The sequence below is a fragment of the Felis catus genome, chromosome B1 (genome assembly GCF_018350175.1).
Source record: "Felis catus isolate Fca126 chromosome B1, F.catus_Fca126_mat1.0, whole genome shotgun sequence".
In the NCBI taxonomy this organism is placed as follows: Eukaryota; Metazoa; Chordata; class Mammalia; order Carnivora; family Felidae; genus Felis; species Felis catus.
Window position 1 is genome coordinate 66,281,615 of NC_058371.1, and position 24,897 is coordinate 66,306,511.

Genomic DNA, 24,897 nt, shown 5'->3' on the forward strand with positions numbered 1-24,897 from the left:
TGAAAAGAAGTAGTTCATGACTTCTGTAATTTGTTTATTTTGAATTAATTACCATAATAAGGCTAATAAAATCAGTAAGAAACAATGATAGAAAAGTCAATTATTATTTGCAAATGATGTAATTGCATATCTAGAAAACCTAAAGATCTCAATTAAAATCATTATAATTGAGAAGGATATTGGGTTCAAGAAGAATACACAAGCAGTACTATTCTTGATTGTAATGCAATAAACATTTAGAAAATACAATCAAAGAAAGATGCCATTCACTCTATCAACAACATAATTAAATATTTCTACTAACTTGTCCATAAAAGTAACTAAAAGGTGAAAAATCCTATAAAATTGCAAGTCTTATTGAAAAATATGAAATTAAAATGGCAAGCAAACTAATATGTAAGAAGTGCAAACACTCAGAGATCAGTATTCTGTGAGAAAGTCCAAGGCCAGTGTAGAGATACAATGACCTATAGAAGAGCGCTGAGGTGACATGTAAATGAACATTTCTTGCGTCTATCAGTCTAGTGAATTTACTAGCAGAATGCTACAAAGTGAATGTCATGGAAAAGAGTAATTTCATAGTTGAGTTGAGCCTGCAATACTGACCTACAGAATCATGATTTAATACAATATTTGCCTCTTTATGCCACTAAACTTTAAGGTAGTTCCTTATGCAAAAAAAAAAAAAAAAGACAACTAGTTAAAACAGTTATTATAAGGAAAGGTTTATTTAATTAATTTAATGCCTTTCAATACCAGTCCAAATGTTATTACTGCATTATATATATGCACACACACCCACACACACACACACACACACACACATAGTAATCTATATATACCACATAGGTATATATTTAAAACTAGGTATGGAATTTCCAGAAAGGCTAATTTTTATTTCATTTTCTTCCTTTCTGTTTGTGTGGGATGTTAAGATTGATTAATAGTTATTTTGGATTAAGGATGGTTTTGAAGATGGAAAATATAAGCAGTGAAAAAAAGAAGGATTCTAGGTTTCTGGTGATACTGCAAAGCCACCAATTCTAGACTGGTTCTTCTCAGTGGCTGTGAATGTATAAAATCTTTTGTGTTTACGCTTTTATAGCTGAACCTAAAAATCAAAATGATAGTAAAGTTTCCATAGTGAAATATTTAAAAATCATACACATTTTTATACTCTTTACCTCATATCTTATAGGATATTTAATTTGAAATGGTTCCAAAAGACAAAAAAAGGAAATAAATGAATTAATAGAAAATAAATTCACTTTAATTACAGGTTGGAAAATTTTTGTAAGAAGAACACCAAAAGAATAAATACTGAAGCATATTTGTTAAATTAAATTGCATATTTATGAATATGACTCAATAGCATAAACCACTATAAAAATTATTTGTGACATATATGGCAGGAAAATAAATGTTTAACATTGTACTTAATCATTGCGGATCTAATATAAATTTTGTTACCATTATCTGGTCATTATACATCTAGTTTACTTCAAACACTCAATTATTCTAAATAATTAAGAAAATGCACATAATTATTTCATTATAATAATGTAATATAAATAATGATTAAGATGCAAATTAAAGCATTGAGGCAAACATTTGCACTTCTTTAATTGTCAAAGTGTGCGTGTGTGTGTGTGTGTGTGTGTGTGTGTGTGGTATTTAATGATAATACATACTGTCAGCAGGGGCCAGACCAACACACATTTTCTTGTCCAGTCTATTAAATTGAAAATTGGTATTCATTTTGAGAGGTCAGACTTCAGATATGAATAAATATTTTTACTTTGTCACAAAATTAGTTTCACATATTCCACTTATAGGGATTTATTTTAAAAAATAATCAATTTGTTAATTATCTATATGTTACTTATATACAACTTACAATTTATTTAGAATAAATTATAATAGAGATGGAAATGACAAAGATATCAAAACTGTGAGGTTCACTATATAAATTATAAGTGTTTCATATCTACCTACAGAATATAACATAGTATAATTATTAAAAAGAGGATAAAAAATATGGGTAATGATATGGAAGTATGCCTCATACCTTATTGTTGAGAAACAGTTTTGAAGCCTGTAGAAATAACATTATCTGTGTATGTTTCATGCTACAATACATATATACATATGCTTATATTTATATATACATACACACATATATATTCATGCACACATATATAGCATAGTTTAAATCTCATTATATAATTATTTGAAATGTGTATAAAATATTTCAGTAAGGGATTATGGATAAACTTTCTTTTTTAAAATTTTTTAAGTTTTTTTAAATTATTTTGAGTAAGAGTGTGAGTGAGGGAGGAGCAGAGAGAGAGGGAAAGAGAGAATCCCAAGCAGGCTTTGCACTGCCAGATTAGAACTCAATGCAGGGCTTGATCATGAAACTTTGAAATCATGACTTGAGCACAAATCAAGAGTCAGATGCTTAAAAACCTGAGCCACCTAGGTGCCCCTATTTTTTAATTTCAATTATATATTTGACATACAATTTTACATTATTTTCAGGTTCACAGCACAGTAATTTAACAATTATATACATTACAAAATGCTCACCAAGATAAATCTGGTTCCTGTCACTATACAAAGTTATTAAAATATTATTGATTATATTCCCTATGCTGTACTTTTTTTTCCTGTGCTGTCTCCATGACATATTTATTTTATAACTTGAAGTTTGTACCTCTCCATTCCCTTTGCCTATTTTTGCCTACTGCCCCCCACTCTGACAACCATCAGTTGGATCTCTCCATCTAAGTCCCTATTTTATTTTTTTAGTTATTTGTTTGTTTTGATTTTTAGATTCCACATACAAGTGAAATCATATGGTATTTGTCTTTCTGTTTGACATATTTCACTTAGCATAATACCCTCTAGGTCCATCCACATTGTTGTAAATGGCAAGAATGCATTTTCTTTTTTATGACTAATACTGTACTGTGTATGTATAGCATATCTGCTTTAATTTATATACTAATGGACACTTGGGTTGCTTCAATGTTTTGGCTATTGTTAATAATACTTCAGTAAACATACAGACACATATATCTTTTCAAATTAGTGGTTTTGATTCACAAAAATAAACTCAAAATGGATAAAGGACCTGAATGTGAGACAGGAAACCATCAAAACACTAGAGGAGAAACAGGAAAAGACCTCTCTGACCTCAGTCGTAGCAATTTCTTACTTGACACATTCCCAAAGGCAAGGGAATTAAAAGCAAAAATGAACTACTGGGACCTTATGAAGATAAAAAACTTCTGCACAGCAAAGGAAACAACCAACAAAACTAAAAGGCAACCAACGGAATGGGAAAAGATATTCGCAAATGACATATCGGACAAAGGGCTAGTATCCAAAATCTATAAAGAGCTCACCAAACTCCACACCCAAAAAACAAATAACCCAGTGAAGAAATGGGCAGAAAACATGAATAGACACTTCTCTAAAGAAGACATCCGGATGGCCAACAGGCACATGAAAAGATGTTCAGTGTCGCTCCTTATCAGGGAAATACAAATCAAAACCACACTCAGATATCACTTCACGCCAGAGTGGCCAAAATGAACAAATCAGGAGACTATAGATGCTGTTGAGGATGTGGAGAAAAGGAACCCTCTTGCACTGTTGGTGTGAATGCAAATTGGTGCAGCTACTCTGGAAAACATTGTGGAGGTTCCTCAAAAAATTAAAAATAGACCCACCCTATGACCCAGCAGTAGCACTGCTAGGAATTTACCCAAGGGATACAGGAGTGCTGATGCATAGGGGCACTTGTACCCCAATGTTTATAGCAGCATTCTCAACAATAGCCAAATTATGGAAAAAGCCTAAATGTCCATCAACTGATGAATGGATAAAGAAATTGTGGTTTATATACACAATGGAGTACTATGTGGCAATGAGAAAGAATGAAATATGGCCCTTTGTAGCAACGTGGATGGAACTGGAGAGTGTTATGCTAAGTGAAATAAGCCATACAGAGAAAGATCGATACCATATGGTTTCACTCTTATGTGGATCCTGAGAAACTTAACAGAAACCCATGGGGGAGGGAAAGGAAAAAAAAAAAAAAGAGGTTAGAGTGGGGGAGAGCCAAAGCATAAGAGACTTAAAAATGGAGAACAAACTGAGGGTTGATGGGGGGTGGGAGGGAGGGTGGGTGATGGGTATTGAGGAGGGCACCTTTTGGGATGAGCACTGGGTGTTGTATGGAAACCAATTTGACAATAAATTTCATATATGAAAAAAAAACAAATTAGTGGTTTTGTTTTCTATAGGTAAATAGTGGGTAAACTTTCTTATATGAAGTTTTATTTTCTGTATTTTTCCCCAAGTATGTAAAAAATTATGCACTGAACATATTTTATATGTATAATTATAAAAGTATTAAAATATGCAAACAGTAACAGATTTTGTATACACACACAATCTCTGTATAACTTAGTTTTCTTTTGTAATTTGACAATATGTATCAAATTGTTAAACATTATTAACTAATTCTTATTTTTTAATATCTTTTTGGAGTGGTAAGGAAATATAAAATAAGAAAATATGTAGTTCTGAATTTGCACATTACTGTATAATATTTATTACACTAAAAAGACTTATAAATTATATGTATTCTATACAGTATGATCTAGTCATTTCAAAATACTGATTATTGGGGTGCCAGCGTAGCTCATTCAGTTACCATCTGACTTTGGCTCAGGTCATGATCTCCTGGATTGAGAGTTCAAGCCCCCCATGGGGCTCTTTGCTGCCAATTCAGATCCTCTGTCCCCTTATCTCTCTTCCCTTCCCACATGTCCTTGTGTGCTCTCTCTCTGAAAAGTACATAAACATTTGAAAAAATGCTGATTATAAATACAATTTCAACATTTGTGCACATTCTGACTGTTACTAAACTAATATTCAGCTGGCATGATTGGATCGATCAGTACCAGTATAGTACTGGTTGTGAAATTTGTTTAGTATACTCCTGATTACAAGGATGAAAAATAAATGTAAAGATGTTTGAAACCCACAAACATCTATCCGTTCATTGCAAAATAGCTCAAAAGAAATGTACCAAATGCTTCTGATGTGTGCTAGTGTGTCTCTTAACTAGACTTCATATTTCTTAAATTTTGTGTGATGTAGTTTTTTGTTTTTTGTTTTTTGTTTTTTTTTGGCTCGTGACATTTTTTTTTTTGGCTCGTGACATTTTTTCTAAGTCAGAAAGCATTTGTGTCCTAAAGTATTTGTTTGTAATCCCAGTATTTAAACAGTTTTTAGTGGAATCATTTCAATTGTATGAAGATCATTTTTAATTCACACACACACACACACACACACACACACACACACACACCGGCTAGATTTGATTCACTTGACCCACAGCTGGATTTATCTGCTCCATTAATTGATTTCCATAGTTACTCTTTCATGTAATGAAAGTTTTGCCTTGACTATAATTCAGTTTGATTTTTGGACTGCATCTACACATTATTACCATTTGCAGTGTTACACTTCACTGAACTGAATGATTTAATGTGTTTTTCTTTAGTGTCAGAGAGGGACTTACAAACAAGGGAGAGTAGAAAACATGGAATTCCTTTGAATCTTGGTATTTTGAATCTTTCAGTGCCTCAAAGTTTTCAAGGCTTCATAAGTCCACTGTTAGTGTGTGCTTTAAATTTTTTACTTAATCAATGCCAATTTATTGTTTAACAAAATGCTTGCTTTTCCAGAGATCTTCTCCCAGGGATATTTAGAAATTTAGGAATGTATATGAAATTATAACTTTATTTAATTATTCCTCTATTTTTTTCTAATTTAATATAAAAATAAAACATTTAAAATAAAAACAAACTCTAACATCTATGAAAAAGGGTGTAATTCATATCTTCTGGGAAATGTCTGCTTGTGCCAGATCCTTATCCTCACAAATAAAGATGACAGGGAGAGGAAGATGAAAACAAAACAAAGAAACAAGAGCAGAAAAGTTAAAGTCACTGCTGCTTCAACTGACTGAGGGTAGCTCTTCATGAAGTAGATTAAAAAATGAGTGTTAGCATAAACCTTAGTGGACCAAAAGCTGAAAGGGGATGGAAGGGTTGGAGTGAGTAAATGTATTCCGGGAGGGACAAATAATAGCTTGGAATTGCGACAATATGCACACAGATGGCTATGTGGTCCAAATGTTGATCTAATTAAGTAGACTCAGCTCAGAACATGATGTGACAAGCAAAATGTATGGCATTGGGTCTAGCGTCATGTTCAAATCTGTTTAATTTGAATCTCAAAGCTCTGGGTACCTAAAATGAAGTCTGCGCTATATTTCTTTTTAAGATGTTCTTATTCTCTTCTATAAAACAATATGTATGTAAAGAAATATTTTAAGTTACAATTGCATATTTAATTATTGTTGGTATATAGTTGGTTTAACTTTATATCATATAATTATGTCTTGATTCAAAATTAACTAGAAGAATATAATTAGGAATAAAAGTGTAAATAGCTGAGCTTTGGTGAAATATTATTTTATACTTCCTGGAATATAAGCTCTGTGAAGAGAGGACCATTTCTATGTGTTTCAAAAATGTATTCCTCACACCAGAAGAGTATTCAGCACATAGTATGTGCTCAATAACTATTGTTGAAAAGGAAGAAAGATAGCATATTGGTTTATTATTTTTATTTTCTCAGTGAATGAATGTTGATTCCAAACTTCACTCATTTAGATTATTTTCTATGTATTTAATAATTATTTATTAATAATTACACTATGTATCAGGCACAGTCCTTTTTCAGTAACTCCTATTTTCTTGCATTTAATTGATTTCTACACTTGTATTCTATTCTGTATTTGCCCCCTTTTCCCAATACTAGAATCAATGTAACATAATGGTAACTAGCACACATTCATGGAGCCTGGAGTGGGATTGCTAGATTCAGCTCTCAGCTCTACCACTTACGAGCTATATAACCAAGACTAGTTAACACAATTGTTCCCTGCTTTTGTGTCCCTAACTTTCAAAATGGAATGATAATTCTAACACATACGATTTTTGAGGATTAAACAAATAAAAACTAGTAAAGTATGGAAAACAGTAATTAGCACATAGTTAATGCTCAATGTATGTTAGCAAATTTTGTCATTTGTGAAAATCATGTCTTACTGAAACCCTTTATTCCTACATATTAACATCCAATGCTTTTGTATGCTTCCTTTTATTTTCTCCTATTTAAATTTTATGCTATCAGTTTTCAGAGTTTATATCATCTTTGCTCCACTACTTACAACTCTGCAACCTTGAAAAATTACTTAATATCTCTAAGAGATAATACCCCATAAGTAAAATGGCATTAGTAACACTACTTCAATATTTACTTGAATGTTTAATACTAAAGAGTTTAATAGAACATCCCGTGTGTACCTAATATTCTATAGCTTCTAGCTATTAAAATTACTGTTGTTGTTTTAAAAATTATTATGGTTGCTAAAAATTAACCCTGAGTGTGTAGATAAAATGGCAATAATCCTCTTTATCTACTACAAGACATATTTCATTTAGTTTTCACTTCTCTGTCATATAGCAAAGATTCTCTCCCATAATAATCCATAGTTAATCTCCAAAAGGTGTTCTCTAACCAATACTCTTCAATTTGTTTCTTTCTTTGGCATCCCTTCTGTGTATTCCGATGCATTTATCTAAATTAAATCTCATCCTTTATTGCTGTTTTCCCATTTCTCACTTTCCATCTCTCTGAAACTTTTCTCCACCTTCTGCGCGGTTTACAGTTTATTTTGAAAACATATCTGTAGCTTTCATCAATGCATACTCTTCTTTTGTTGATCAAATGTAATGATAGAGTCCTCTCTGAATTCTACTTGACTCATTTAATTATTACATTCTCTTTCTATAGTCTCAATGATTTATTTGTGTAATTTGTATTATCAGTAGTAGTAGCAATAATGATGAAAACAAAATCTGAGAGAATGTGGGCCTAAGAAACTACAAAGATTGGTTTACTGTTCTTTTGTTGCATTCTTCGAAGCTCAAATGTCTAAGAATTGGGACCAAAGTTTTTTGCGAATGTTCTGTCTTTCTTGATGAGGGAAAATGAAGAGAACATATTTATAATTATTCCCTTCACTCCCCTGCCGATATCCTACCTTTAATTAATTTAACTGATTTCTATGAGGGCAGTTTGTGATTTCTACCCAAGGTCCTATGAGAAAGTGTTAAAAGAGTCAGAATTCAAATTCGGAGTCAGACCAGGAACCAGTTTGTACTTTTCCAATGTGATTTGTTCCCTACAACGTATCATACAAATTAGTTTATATTGACTGATATGTGACATAGCAAGGTCATATCACATATATAATAATATATTACATGCTGTTAAGTCTAATAATTTTGAAATTGTTCCTTTTCTGAGAAAATAAATATACATATAAGATATATAATAAAAACTTCTAAAGAGTTTATATCAGACAGCATCATATTAGCATAAATTACATCATGAATCTAGGTTTTGTTTTCTCTTTAAATTTTTCCTTAAAAGCACATTAATGTAAGTTTTTTGTAGCAATGTATAAAATCTGATTATACAGCATGCCTTCAAGGAAAAGAATATTTTTTTCTTATCTCTTGAGAATTACAATATTTGCACTCCTTAAGAAAAATACTACATCCAAGTTTATGCTTTCATGATAAACAGTAAATCCCTGCTTCTTAAAACCACCAAATTAGAATTTTGATAAATAAAAAATGGATTATGTAAAAATGCTTCCTATTTAACTGTGCTAATTATAGCGCTTTGCCTTTATGAGCATAAGAGGAATTAGTTAAGAATCTCAGTGTGTTCCTGGGTTGCTATTTTAACAAAATGGTGAGTTTAATGTCTCAATTATCTAATATTAAATTGATAATTAAGCATTACTGGGAAAATATTGTGTTCTGTTGTTCATTTGTATTCCAATTTCCAAATTAAGTGAAATTCTAGTAAATATGTGTTTAAAGAGTATGATGTGACACTCTTTATGGATCAAGTTCAAAAATAAGTAATAGCTATATTGGTTTATCAAATTTTCATAGAGGGAATAACACTAATGAAATGTTTCCACATGATTTTAAACTATATATGCTATTATTTCATTACTATCAAGCAATTAAGTTTAAGCAACTGTTTATCATTTGTTTTTATTGCTAACTTTCCACTGAAGTGATTAGAAACATATCTATTTTGATATTGATGTGTGTGTATATATATATATATATATATATATATATAGTGAATTGAAATGTTTATGAAGTGTCCCTGCTATATCTACAATTTTGTGTTTATGCCTCTATTACCATTCGCATGATATTAATTTTGTAATAGATATCTCAGCTGAATCAAATCAGAGATTATAAAGCTGAACTCAGGTACTGAAGCACAAGACCTCTGTCAGGAGAGAGAGGCTCTGTTTCCTATGGAGTCTCACAAGGGCAGCAACAGTACCAGGTGCTAAAGCCCCAAAGAGTTCTCCCAAAGATCAGATTTACATGCATCCTAATGTTAAACAGAATGGTACATGTCTTCACTGAAATGTTTCTTTATCAAAGTTAATAGTCCCCCTTTGTGCCTTCTGTATATTGATTGCCCTTGTGACCTAATCCAAGTCTGTCTGCCTGATGTGCAACAAAACCAATCACTGAGACATCAGAGATGCAGCAAGGAAAGTTTATCTGAGAGGCAGCCAAGAGAGGGAAGACAAAGCTCAAATTCGCCTCCCTGAGCAGGGAGAGAACAGTTTTTTATAATCATAGGGGTTGAGATTACATACATATTGATGAACTCATGAACTCATGAAGAAAGATGGAGCAAACACCATGAGCAAACGTATATATAACATACATCCCATGTTCATTTTGGGATGGTGACAACACCAAAATGGGGCAAGGTTCAGCCCCTGACATCAGGAGGTTATCTTAGGACAAGGAGAAGGGGTTACAGGCATGCTCTGAGAGCTGGTATAAACTGGATGAGGTCTTGGATTCATGTTGGGTAAGGAATGCAGAGCCTTGCTTTTTCATAGGCTGGAACCGCATCAGTTGACCTTGAGTCCAGGCTTCTGCAGACAGCTAGTGGGTTACTTAGAGGGGTCTGAACATACACAATAGCAGATTAGGGGAAAACGGTTCTCTGAAAAAGAAGCTTTCAACTTTCTGCTAGTTTCAACCTCATTAAATCTATGGGGCATGACTTCACCTTTGCTACCTTTTTCTTCATAAACTATTGTCACAGACTTGTGTTTCTAACTTGGTCACTAGATATCTCTTTAATATATAATACATCAACCAAACAAGGCTATCAGGGAGGCCATTGGTATGGTGACATACCTATATAACAGCAGTGGCAGGCCCTCAGGTGTGGCTAGAGAAAACCCCAAATATGCTGCTGCCCAATAGTTCTGTTTTTTTTTTTAAATTTTTTTTAACGTTTATTTATTTTTGAGACAGAGACAGACAGAGCATGAACAGGGGAGGGTCAGAGAGAGAGGGAGACAGAATTTGAAATAGGCTCCAGGCTCTGAGCGGTCAGCACAGAGCCCAATGCGGGGCTCGAACTCACAGACCGTGAGATCATGACCTGAGCCGAAGTCGGACGCTTAACCGACTGAGCCACCCAGGTGCCCCAGCCAATAGTTCTGGTTTTTATGTGTCGGAACAATTTATTTTTTCTAAGACACATGCAAATATAAAAGGGATATGGATCATTTTATTTTATTTCTAGTATTATTTACATCAAACACTAGGGTAGCAATGAAGAAATGAAGTCAATGAGTAATAAGATGAATTAGCTGTACCAAATCGTTTCAATTTTTTCCTCATTTCTATTCTTTCCATTCATCCTTTCTTTCCAAGGAAGTGATTTCTGTTAGAATGTTGATGCTGTAAAGCTTTGAGTTTAGTATCTTGCCAAATATACATTTCCATTACAAAATTTCCATTAATAGTGAGAACCTATGGAGTGTTTTTTTTGCATTAATTATTAGATTTTTTTAATTGTTTACTAAGTAATATCAGCCAAAACAAAATCACTCTTGTTGACAACGTTATATGAAATACAGTGCTTCATCATATCTTAAAATTGCTTTGATTCTAAGTGAATTATATTATAAAGGTTAAAATACTATGACTTTTCTGTTTGACAGTTTATAAATAGGTATTGAAATATTGTGCTAATTTTATACAATTTTGAAACAAGTTATAAGTCTTCATGAATTTAAAATAAGTATAAAAATAGTCTCAAAAATAATTATTAAAAATATACACATGTTATCTAATAAGATAAATTATGCACTTTGTATCACAAATTAATAAGACAAAACTCAGACTTAAATATAAAAATAGTGACATTTGATAAGTTACATTTATTTGTTACAAAGAAATAAATATAGTGTCAAAGGCTAGAATTCATCAGCATATGAGTTTGACCCACTCTTTTATCTACTTAACCAAAAAAAAACCAAAAAACAAAAAAAAAAAACATGGTTTGCTTGTTTGTCATATGATGCTATAATAAATAGTTTTACTACTTAAGAATTACTAAAAATCGTTTTGGATTTACTTCAGCAGCTTCTTTGAAAATGAATTTATTTTTTAGTACTGTACACAAAATTTGTTCAAATGAGTAAGATAAAGATAAAGTACCTTAGTGAAATCTCCAAAAAATTGGGAAACTTACTGCAAATATCAAATTCATGTGAAAGACTGAGATTTTTGCATGAAAAAAGCCACAAAATGTAGATTTTGACATTTTTGTACTGGATCCCTTTTCTCAAATAATCAAATATGCTTTAGCAATTAGGAGATCTATACATATAGAATTTCAATTAAAGCCATGCAAGTTCTAATTTCCATAAACACATTTCAATTTGTATGATTTAAATCAAGTGCATTAATTTTAGCAGCCAGTGTATAGAATATCTATTCAAAATTACTGGGTAAAGTGCATTATGGTTCACATATCTTCTTTGTTTTGATGATGAGGATAAGTGACCCTAAATCTGAGTTTTTAGGCATTTAGACAACGTTTGATTTGCTGGAGAGCTTCCAATTGTACTCTATTTACATAGGATTTGTAAGGACCTGTAGTTTCAAGATAGTGATATAGTATAAAATTATGCCTGGAAGATCCTAAGAGAAGTACATATTTAAAGTAATTTAAACTGTATTTATATTCAGCGAAGATGTATTTCTAGCTTGATAAGTGATAAAAACCACCATTGTATAGAAACAATCAAAAACCTGTAAAAATCCTTAAATTTATAGCTTTTTGGGGGGATAGCTGAAAATAAATGAGGACAATCTGTTTTTCTTCAATTTCTCGACCTCTCCAGAATGATAGACTATAAATAAATGTCACTCGTCCCCTCATTAATACTTTGTAAAGTCCCTCTCTCTTAAGCATGATTGAGAAGTAGGAAGTAAAGGTGAGCAAATACCATGATTTTTCAGAAAAGGAAAACTGATTTCTGCCTTTCAATGAAAAATTGCACCTCACAGCTTAAAAGGCAAGGAAGACTATTGCTGAAACAAAAGGCAAATGAGCTACTAAGCACCACGGTGAGCAAATTGAAAGGTACTGAAGGGTAATGGGGTGAAAATGATGTTGGTCAATTTGATGAGGCCAAGCGTGTCTGCTCATTGGTGCTTGTTGGAGTTAGCCTCACACCTTAGAGAGACTGGGGTAAGAACATATCTTCCTTGATGATTACATTTCACAGGGATGGCTCTGAGGTCCTTGAGAAAGGCGTTCCTGGCTGGCATAACTGGCCAGATGATTTACATCTCTAAGGGGCAGAGAAAGAATTTCCAATAGCAAATTTTGAAAGCAAATGCTCTAAGAAAAAGGTCAGAGAACTATAATCTAGACAGGTTTTGTCTAAAATTTGGTCAAACTGAGTGGAACATTAAGGCTGTCTATGTCAGATGTAGGTCCCTCTGATTTCTTAGTGAGAAAATGGTGTCAGAGTTGACAAGTGTTCCTTAGAAGGTTTTCTTTCTCATAAGTATTTCTACTAAGCATTTTGGTGGTTAAAGACACATTTGAATTAAAATGTTCCCTATTAAAATGTAAATTCTCTCTTGGAAATCAGGCTTGTTCACAGATTAGTACTGTGAATGACTTACATGGGATAATCAGATTGCTTTCCTTCTGGCTGAGAAATGTGTCCTGAGAATTGGTATTTTGATTGGATGTTAAAAAGAGAGAAGAAATGATCATTGTTCTACATGATAAACTTGGAGAAGACAGACCCAGTAGGATGCTACCATCAGGAACTAGGAATTTACATTTGGGAATGACAAACGACTCACTTTTACATTATTATTTTTTTTTGTACTCTAAGAGCATCAATTGTCATAGTTATAGAAACTCCTCCCTTTGTTATTTATGGAAGCTTCAGAGAAGATAAAGAATACAGTGGTAATTTACAAATTCACCCATCTATAAATGGGAACAATTTTCATGTATTCTTTGTGTAATTATTTTATGCTTAGTGTTGTGAACCTAGAAAGGAGAATCCAATAGTTCACATTTAAATAACTAAAGCATGGTGAAGGGATGTAAAATCGGCAGTGTGGTATTGCCATGATGAGGCAATTTTGTATAAAGGGCCAGAGAATAAATATTTTAGGTTTTGTATACCATAAGGTTTCTGTAATGACTACTCAGCTCTGCCTATATAACTGAAATCAGCCATAGACAATACAGTAATACAGGAATATACCTGTGTTCCAATACAACTTTACTTACAAAAACAACCGGTGGGCCTGATTTGGTGTGTGGGCATCATTTGCCAAGCCCAGGACTACGGGAACATTAACTGATGTGAAGAAGGCTCTTATATGCTCAACTCTTACAGCATACCTGAGTTAATACTCTAGTTGCAAACATATGGTCATTTGCATGGAGTAAAAAAAAAAAAAAAAAAAAAAAAAAAACAGGAGGCTAAGAGCTGAGAATTTGTCAGTAAACTTGAAAGTGACAAGGAAAAGAAAGGCTCTCTAGACAGAAATGTCTTTAGAGTTGAAAAGGGCAATTCATTAGCTGATTAGAGCTTGACTGGCTTGAGAATAGCCAACTCCCTTTTTTGTAATTTTCTGTTCATCAATCTTGAAAGCTTTTGACCTGTGCATTAGAAAGGAGATTCCCAGGCTCACAGCTGACACTACTTACTAAACCTGATGCTTTCCCAATTGTAAATGAATAAATTGGTATTCCACTATAAACAAAAGTATCCTGTGATTTTGATTAGCTCAGTCAATCCCCAATAGCTTAATTAATTCTGGATGAATTGTTAAATTTGTTTCTGAATTCGCATAGCTGAGACCCAGTCTTCTGAAGCTATGAAGAGCTGCCAAAATGAACAGCCAGCGTTCAATTCTCCATCTTTCAGGTCTATTCGCTGCAACATAATAGGGAGACTCTAACTCTGTAAAACTTCATAGTGTAGGCGAATGCTCTGGATCCCAGTTTCAGTTTTATCAGTTAATAGCAGTGTGTTAAGGCAAACAACAATCTTCTCCTTTACCTGAATTGTTTTAATTAGGCAAACAATACTAAAATCTTTTCCAGTCTGAAATGCTCAAAATCTATATTACATTGCATGGAGGGAATAGTTAATCCATTTAGCTCTGCCGACTGACTGTAATCTAAAAATTGGTGACAAAATTTCAATTTATTAAAGACAGAGCAAATAATGTGTCATTTGATTGACTCCAACATTAACATCCTGGGGTTTCCTTGAGATAAGTTGAAGGAACGAACACAGGTTAACATTCTATCCTTATATCTGTAATAGCTTTTTTTTTTTTTTTTTTTTTTTTTTTTTTTTTTTTTAAATTTTTTTTTCAACGTTTATTTATTTTTGGGACAGAGAGAGACAGAGCATGAACGGGGGAGGGGCAGAGAGAGAGGGAGACACAGAATCGGAAACAGGCTCCAGGCTCTGAGCCATCAGCCCAGAGCCCGACGTGGGGCTCGAACTCCCGGACCGGACCGCGAGATCGTGACCTGGCTGAAGTCGGACGCTTAACCGACTGCGCCACCCAGGCACCCCTGTAATAGCTTTTTAACACAGCACTGAACACACTGTTAACATACAGGAAATGGGTAGTGATTAGCTGATTGCTTTACCCTGAGTGACAAATGAGGATTCACGGGCGAACTCTTCACGTTAGATTCTTTCCTTCGCATGTCTATGCAATTTCTCCTCGTAATTTATTACACTGAATTCCATTTATAAGTGATCATACTGAAGCTTTTAAAAGATTATTAGAGATAGATTTATTCAGTATTTCATGTATTCAGTAATTTAGGCACTTAGAGAGTAATTTCAGATTTTCTCAAATCACACATGGTATTTATTCCACAAATTGTACAGTAGAAAGATATTTGATTATTTCAACATTTCATTATATTTTTCTTGATTTTTTGAAGGTAGAAAGTGATTATCATTATGTTCAATAGGCTTTGTTTTTTTTTTTTTTAACATGCATATTAAGTACATTAAAGGCACTTAGTTTGTATGTAAGAGTAGAACTAAAGTAGAGCCTAAATTGCCTTATGGGTCATGAGCCTGGATTTTTCTTCTTATGTTTAAGTAATATCAATGAAAATCAAACCAATACAATTTATATAAGCAGCGCCTTTTTCAAACAGATCATAATGTTATGTTTCTATACATGGTAAAATGAGACCTATTTTAACTTACACATACTTCAATAGCTCTTCATTAGTAGTAACAGCTGTGGCATATCCAGAATTTACTAAAGACCAGGCACAGTAATAAGTATTTTGAAATATCGTATTTTCACAATATTCTTAAGAGTTAGGCACCATCTTTATTGTAGAGATGGAAAAATTGAGAGTTTAAATCACAGGGTTTAAATAACTTGTCAAAAGTCTTCTGGGGGTGCCTGAGTGGCTCAGTTGGTTGAGCGTCCAACTTCGGCTCAGGATAAGATCTCACAGTTCACAAGTTCGATCCCCATGTCGGGCTCTGTGCTGACAGCTCGGAGCCTGGACCTTGCTTTGATTCTGTGTCACCCTCTCTTTCTGCCCTCCCCCCACTCACGTGTCTCTCTCCCTCAGAAATATAAATAAACGTAAAAAGTGTTTTTAAAAAAGTCTTCTGAATAGTGTGCATTAGAAATCAAAGGTATCCAAGTCATGTCTCAAATGTGAGTCTTCTTGATGATGTATTTCATGCTTTTATCCTCCATGCTCTTCAGACTTCATTGTCATTAGCGCGTATCTTTTTAAGATGATTGTTTTGCAAGATACCCTAAGATAGTATTTTTTCTTCTTCTCTGTAATTGTAATCAAAGAGCAGAACTCTTCCCTTTGCATTAGCCATACTTAGTGCGTTGGGGAAAGTTCCTATTTGATCACCAAATGCCTGGTGAAATTTCATTGATCTCTTTCTCACGTAATAGAATTACAAATGAGTGGGAGTGGAAAAGAGACAAAGGAAAAAAAAAAAGCAGGATCATAACATCATTACCTCTTAGGGTAGTTGTGAAGACTAAATGAATCAAATACAGTAAAATCTTGGTTTGTGAGCATAATTCGTTCCAGAATTATGTAATCCAAAGTGCTTGTATATCAAAGCGAATTTCCCCATAAGAAATAATGGAAACTCAGATGATTTGTTCCATAACCCAAAATATTCATATAAAAATGATTATAAGGGGTGCCTGGATGGCTCAGTCAGTTAAGCATCAGACTTCAGCTCAGGTCATGATCTTACAGTTCACAAGTTTGAGCCCTGCGTTGGGCCCTGTGCTAACAGCTCAGAACCTGGAGCCTGCTTCTGATTCTTTGTCTCCCTCTCACTCTGTCCCTCTCTCTCCCTCTCTCCCTCTCTATCTCTGTCTCTCTCTCTCTCCCTCTCTCTTTCTCTCTCTCTCTCTCTCTCACACACACACACACACACACACACAAATAAATAAACATTAATTGTTTTAAGTTTATAGTACTTAATATAATACAAAATAATGAAAATACAACATATAAAGAAAAACAAATTTACGCTTACCTTTGAAAATCTTCATGGCTGGTGTAAGGAAGACAAGAGAGAGGAGGGTTATTGTGTAGGATGATCTTCACTATCACTAATGGAATCCCTGCTATGTATTGGCTCAATGGAATCTTTTTCTGCATGGGAGCCATTGTATATGCTTGCATGAATATTGGCTACAGTACAGTATTAATAAACTCTTTTAACCACTATTTAATGTGACTGGCAATAAGGCAGTGGAGGAAGGGTCTATGTCTGCTGGCAGCCTGACCCAGAATGAAGCAAAGCATTCCTAAGCTTACTCTTGTGTGGAAAAGTAAAGAACTGTCCATAGGTGCTTTGAAATGCCAAAAAAAAAAAAAAAAAAATACACTAGTGCCAGTTGTGGGCACCTTCCAATGTTCTGAAAAACCACTAATTTCTGCGAAACACTGTGGCCTGAGACAGAGCATCCAAGCATGGGAGACTGTCACCCACAATCCTACAGAGACCGAGAGAGAGAGAGAGAGAGAGAGAGAGAGAGAGTAACAACTGGCTCAGTTGTGATATGTTCAGTGTCACATACTACTCATAGCAAGACATCGCTCGTTTATCAAGTTAAAATGTATTAGAAATGTTTGCTCGTCTTGCAGAACACTAGCAGAACAGGTTACGCACAATCCAAGGTTTTATTGTACTTAGAACAGTGTCTAACAAGTAGTAAGTGCTGAATAAATGCTGATGGCTACTTTCTATTTTTTACCTTAGTCCTCCAAGGAGCACTCACTTGTAAAGAGATTTTAAACTGGATATAATATAGCTTGAAATATCAATACCTTATTATTCCAGCTTATATACCTTATATATCATCCAGTTGTCTCTACCTTTGAAGTTTTCCAAATTGAAATGTTAAAATTAACTTGATTACTTTGGGTAATCATCACCCAGCTCTTTGTTGGATACAATTTTTGTTAGGTCAAATTTCAAAGTGAAATTATTCCTCATAAAAAAGAATTATTTCCCAAATTGTTACTGTCATACATATCACTGAATGAATAGACTTATTCTTCCCATATTTCAGTTTAAAATTCAACTGTATATAATTTATTTGAAAGAGAGAAATTAAATATACTTGAAGAGAAAAGTTGAATGGTAATTGTACTACATTTATAAGATCGTGGAAAGAGCATCAAAATCATGACTAAAAAAATGTGACTTAATATTGTAACATGTAAGATGTCTTTCAGTGTTATCAAAATATAGTCCTGTCTATAATTCTGTATTGTCCTTATTACAGAATTATAAAGAGATGACAAAATGAATTTCCAATTTTGTACAAGAAACTTTGCTCAGTTGTACAGAAAATCTCTTATTGAAAAGTCTTTTTAAAATATCTTCCCATAACTTTTAGATCCCTCCAATGACACAGGAAAAAATGACCTTTTTATTTTAACTAACTGCTATATACTTTATTTATGCTTATGATTATAACTCCTTCTGGTTTCCTTCACAATTTGTGATGGAAATAATTCCATTTTCACTTGTATTCTCAGAATTTTCCTCTCTACTCATTCTTTTTTTTTTGGATAAACTCAGTATTTTTTTAAATCCTAATTCCAAAACCAGATTCTTCTCTCCCAAATTAGACCTCTTCTTTCCCCCACCCCTCACCCTCGCTGTCTAATGTATTAAAGATCTAGAAAATATATGCATTGCTACCTCTCGTAATTTATATATATATATATATATATATATATATATGTATATATATATATATATATATATATATATCATGCAAACACTCTGCCTTCTCTGTGTCACTTTCGGCTTCCACAAGGCACATGGATAACTTTGTCTTTGGAAACATGAACTGGCGGGGCAAGTTTGTGTAGAAGAGACTTTATTTACCAATGGGGAAAGAAACTATATATGTGAATTCTCCCTCCAGGAATATAGGAATTTATGTTGCTTCATATTCTTCCTGACACTTGCTATCACGAGACTTTGTAATTTATGCCAGTGTGAAAGTTTTGGCTTAAACCTGCTTCTCCCTGATTACACATATTGTTAAATACTTTTTAGATTTTCCTTAGCCATATGGATTAATTAATTCATAGAGTATTTGTTCAAGTCTTTGTTTGGTGGTTCTTTGGACTTTGTCATTTACTTATTGATTTTTAGGTGATCTTTATTCATTCTACATATGAGCTTGTTTTGTGGATGACAAGTATCTTTTCCTGCTTGGCGGCTTACATTTTTGGTCTCTTAAAAGTACATTTTGAGGAATAGGTCATGTAAATTATCATGTGGTTAAACTTGTAAATCATTTCCCTTGTGGTGAGTTTGATGTTGCTGTTGTTTTTGTTTGTTTTCATTTTGGTTTTTTGTTTGTTTTTTTTTTCTGTGCCTTAAAAAATCTTTCTCTACCCCAAGGTTATGAAGATATTCTTTTATGTTATCAGGAATTCTTGAAGTATCAAGGTATAATGTTAAATTTTAATAGTTACATTTAAACACTTTCTTTGCTCTGCTTTCCTTCACACATCTTTGAGCTTCCATCTAGGAGCATTTTCCTTCCCCAGAAGAATCTCCAGCAGAATTTACTTTAAGACAAGTTTACTAGAGATCAATGTTCTTATTGTTTTTAAAAACGTATTTATTGGGGCGCCTGGGTGTCTCAGTCGGTTAAGCATCCGACTTCAGCTCAGGTCATGATCTCACAATCTGTGAGTTAAAGCCCCGCGATGGGCTCTGTGCTGACAGCTCAGAGCCTGGAGCCTGCTTCATATTCTGTGTCTCCCTCTCTCTCTTGCCCCTCCTCTGCTCATGCTCTGTCTCTCTCTGTCTCAAAAATAAAAACATTAAAAAAAAGTTTAAAAAATGTATTTATTTATTTATTTATTTTTATTTATATGTATAAAATATTGAGGTTGATTTTATTTTGTTTTATCATCTATACGATATCATTCACTAGCTTCTTGTTCCTGTTTCTGTTAATGATATCAGTTACTTTTCTAGTTTACTTACTGTGAAGGCAATCTGTTATTTTTTTATTTGCATAATTTTAAGAATATCCTTTCTCTTTGATTTTTCTCTAATTTTACTACTAAGTGTCTAGGTGTAGATTATTCTAGTTTTTTGTTTTCTTTGCTTCACATTTGATGATCTTCAATCTGATGATTGGTATCTTTCAATGGAAATCCTCAGGTACTATTTCTTCAAATACGTATTACTTTTGTTTTATTTTCTTTGTTTTCTCCTTTTGAGGTTCCACACAAACCTATTTTTGTTACCCTCGCCCATATTTTCAACTCTTTATCTTTTTGCTTTTCATTCTGTAGTGTTTCTTTTAATCTCTTCCCTAGTTTACTAATTCTCTTTTCTACTGTGTCTAATCTGTTCTTATGTACAACAATTTAATTCTTAATTTCACTTATTACATTTTCTACTTATATAATTTCTACTTGGCTCTTCCATGAATTTATAATGTTTATTGATTGCATGTCTAAGGTCTTTGTCAAATTTCCTAACTTGATTATATTTTCATAAACAATACATTTTATAATTCTGGTGAGTTTGTTACTACTGTGTGGTATTTCTGCTTATTCTCATCATGTTGTCTTCTCTCTGTGAATGCCATATTATCCTTAATTGTTTATTGGGAATTTTATTTTCAGAATTGCTTATAATAATGATCGGATGAGTAGGATGATATTATTTTACTATACAGGGGAAGATTTTATATTTTATGAGACACCTAGATAAAAGTGAGCTGTAGTCCATACTATTCACTTGCAGAGTAAGACACCTTCAAGTTCAAGTACAAACAGCATCTAGTCCATTATTGCACGTATCCTATATGGCTGGAGGAACAAAAGCCACCAAAAGGCTTTAAGCCTCAGTCATGTTCTCAAGATGGAAAATTTCCTAAAGGGATTTGTGACTCAAGGTGCAATCTTATCTCTCAAAGTTACAGTTCTCTCCAAGGCATAGATTGAGCAATTCCTCACTGTCCTTTTATCTCTTTCATGAGATAAAAATAAGAAGGAATGAGAAAGAATATGTCTCTCATATAATCTTTTAAAATTTGTGTTTGTATTTATTCCAGGGTTGTTTTTGTTGTTGTTGTTGTTGTTTGTTATGTTACTTCTTTAGTAGAAGAGTTAGTCCAAATTATCTAATCCATTGTTACCAAAGGAAAATTTCTAGATCTCTTATTAAATTTATTTTGTTTTATTTTTGCAATGCATATTCTGATATAAACATACAATAGTTTACAGATAAGCAATTAGTATTAAAAAATTCCAGACATTTTATCACAGTAAATTAGTGTATATCTTGACATGTCTAAATTAGGTAAGAATTAACATTTGTTTTGAAATTACTTATTTCTTGACAAAAGATACCATCAGATTTTTCTAGTTAGTTAAGGAGTGTGTCATTGAGTAAGTGTGGTTTTATTATGAGAATAATTAATTATACCACTTAGGGTTTCTAAGTGTCTTTTTTGTGTGATGCATTTCTTACTTAAGTATTTTATTTTTTCTGTTTTTAATTAGTAATTACTTTTAATGAGGTAGAGAAGGGAAAAACACATATAATTTGAAAATGTTGCTGATAAAATTTCTTCCATTTTTCATTCCTATAATAACTATATGCATAATTAAGGCAATAAGACTATAGAACTGGTATTAAAATATTCAACATAAGTATGTACTTAGGAACTGGGAAGGAACAGAACCCTGTTTATGATAAATTATATTTTTCTAATGATTTTAAAATAATTGATTTTTAAATCAATTTTTAAGTCAGTTACTAAAATCTTCTTTTTAATTGGTGTTTCACAAATATTCATAGTATTTTATTCCTTTTTTGGTACTATTTTAAGAACACATACTATTTTTACACATGTTCCTATTACTATTTCTATCACCTAGTTTCTATTGGAATAAATGCTTTAAAAATACTTACCTACTGTGGTTGAAGTTGTACTCAACTGTACTTGTCTCTCTCTGGTTTTAGGTTTTGCTAGTATAGATAATTTTTCATTCCTTTGTAAGCGAGCTCTTAATATTCCTGTTAAGTCAAGTTGTGAAAATGAGAAAGTGCAGAAAGGGTTCCAAAGGGAGACACTATTTTACTTGCCTCTTCCTTTTCCCAAGTAATCAAAAGAAAAGCTGATCTAGAAATGGCATTAATAGTCTTCATAAGATGAGATTAGAGGAAACGCCACAGCTGGATCTCTGATTTCTTCCCTTGAATACTTGAGAGTCCTCCACTAGGAGACAAGGCTTATAGGTCAAAAAACGTGCTGAAGTGTTTCAAAAAATCTAGTACCATCTGTTAAACCTAGCCTGTATGTGATTTTACTCAAAGACTTTCATATGTGTGCTATTATTGGAGCTGAAAGGATGGAGGTGGGTACAAAAATGGTAGATCTTATTTTCTACAAAGTAGTTGTCTTCACATAACTAGCATAAGCTGTTTGTGGATAGAATGTTGTAGAATGAAGTATGCTTTCATTTAATGTATAGCTATGAAAATGTAGATTAATCCTAATTAATAAGGAATTAAATTTTCAATATTTTTTCCTTGGAACTAATTTCGGAACTAACAACTTTGACCACTAAATATCCACAAACACTCAGAGACAACCAACCTGTACTAATAGCTCTTAAAATAAATGTTAAATCGGCTTACAGATTGATTCATAGTTATTGTTTTGGGTCGTTAATCTAGACATAGTCACCATTTCTTTATAAAACATAAATCCAATATGCTTTATATGTATGTTCTTTACCATTAAAGCAGGTTTAATGAAATTTAGAATATAAGAATAAAAACGTTTAATGTCAGTGACTTTGTGAGATTAAATCTTTGCTTGTTAATAGCTATCAGAAAGACTAGTAAAATAAGTATGACAGTTTTGTAGGTAAAACAAATTTCGCTGCTATACATATTTAAGCAAAGAACCACTTGATTTTGAGAAGTAGCAAGTGAACATAATTGGCTTGGTGTATGTAGTTCTATGTGATATACTAGAAAGAGGAGAAATGTATATGTAACATGACATATGCAGGAAAAATTCTAAACAGTTTTCAAAATACATATCATTATTTAATAATACATATCACTGAGATAGTTTTAAAAATGATTTTAAAATGTAATCTCCAAATTAAAGAAAATTTTTTACTGTGCTTGTTAATATACCCTGGGTGAATAGTAATTCTTGTTTCTCATTATGCATCCTCTCAAAAAAATTACATTTTAGAAAGATGTCCCACATTGTTATGCCCTATCTTTCATTTACTCTAACATGTTCATATTATCTAATTAGCATTGTTAATGCATAACTACCAAAAGCACAACTGATTTGAATGCCCCGGGATCTAATACCAAATGATGGAGGTTAGTGAAGAGATTCCAAAGTGACTTAGTAGCAATTATATTGCTAACTGTCAGAATAGCCAATGCTATTGGCTATTGGCATTGGTCAGAATAGCCAACGCTAACATATGGATTTTAGAACCAGATGTCCCCATTGTCTCTTGGATGATTTTATGAGAAACCAGAAGCTGGAATTCAGAAATGTTATTTAAAACTATAAGTAATCCTTATGATACTCTCATGATGTTTTTACTCTTATAATTCTCTCTTTTTCTATAAGTTTATCATATTTTTAAAAACCTGAAGAACACTGTGTTTGAAAATTTCAGATGTTTTCTATGCTTAATTGGTCAAACATATAAAATATAGATAAATAAATAAATAAATAAATAGTAACAGAATTAGTATTAAAGAGAAGCTTAAACATATTGCCTATGTTCTTATTACTCAGGAAACTCAAATAAAATGTGAATACAGATGAATGTCATTAGGCAACATTAGGCTGCCAATACAAATGACTGAGCAACATGCTTGTTACCTATTTCTATCATTTCTGGATGTAATGGCAAAAAGAATAATCTTGGGCTGAGTATCATAGGGTTTTTCAGTTTCAAAAGCATGCCTACCCCCTTCTTTGACAACACAAAACACTTCTGACTTAAGTAATTAAGGCCTTTAAATTTAGAAACTAGATTTTATATAACAATGTAAGGGTCAGTTTATTTCATTTATTTTCATAAGGTAATGGTGTGGCAGACAGTGGTTCATGACAATAGAGATCATTTAACATTCATACTTAGTATGTGCATGTGAGGAATTGTTTAATCCTGGTCTTACGTTACAAAAATGCATGCCATTTTTGACACTGCTTTTTGTGATTGCACCAAAAAATAAAGTAACTGTTTATCAAATAGTTACATTCTATAAACTATTTGGTAGGCATTTTTCTTCCTTCTCAAGAGGACACATGATTCAGAAAGAGAAAAAAAGAAGGTAGAATGGTGAAAGGAAAGGAAAGCGGCTTGTGGAGGAAACAGCAAGGATAGCACCTGATCATATTTATCGCAAATTAAAATCCATCACTTTCTGTACCCAATGCCCCCATGAAAAATATCATCAATTGCAACAAAGGAACAAAAGATAATCATTGTTCCTCCCCACACCAACCCCATGGAAATTTCAGTTCAGAATTGTGGTTTGTGATATTTCTAACCTGGCTAAAACTGAGCAAAGTCAAAATGCAAGACTCAGTCATAGCATAGAAAAGACAGTGCCTGTGAATGTCAGCTGAGAAAACTAAAGGGCAACTTTCATGTGGAAGAAAACTGGTAGGCTTATCCAGTCATTTCTCATGATAATCGACAATGACAGAGTTGTTAATTCCCATAATTGGTAAATATTCTCTGAAAGTAGAAAGGGACAGCCAGATCCAA

The 24,897-nt window shown here is 32.9% G+C and overlaps 1 protein-coding gene across 4 annotated transcripts in view; it reads left to right on the forward strand.

The window, feature by feature from the left end:
- Window positions 1-24,897, forward strand: part of FSTL5 (follistatin like 5) — a 786,930-nt gene that overhangs the window by 511,422 nt on the left and 250,611 nt on the right. The gene's annotated exons all lie outside the window — the stretch shown is intronic.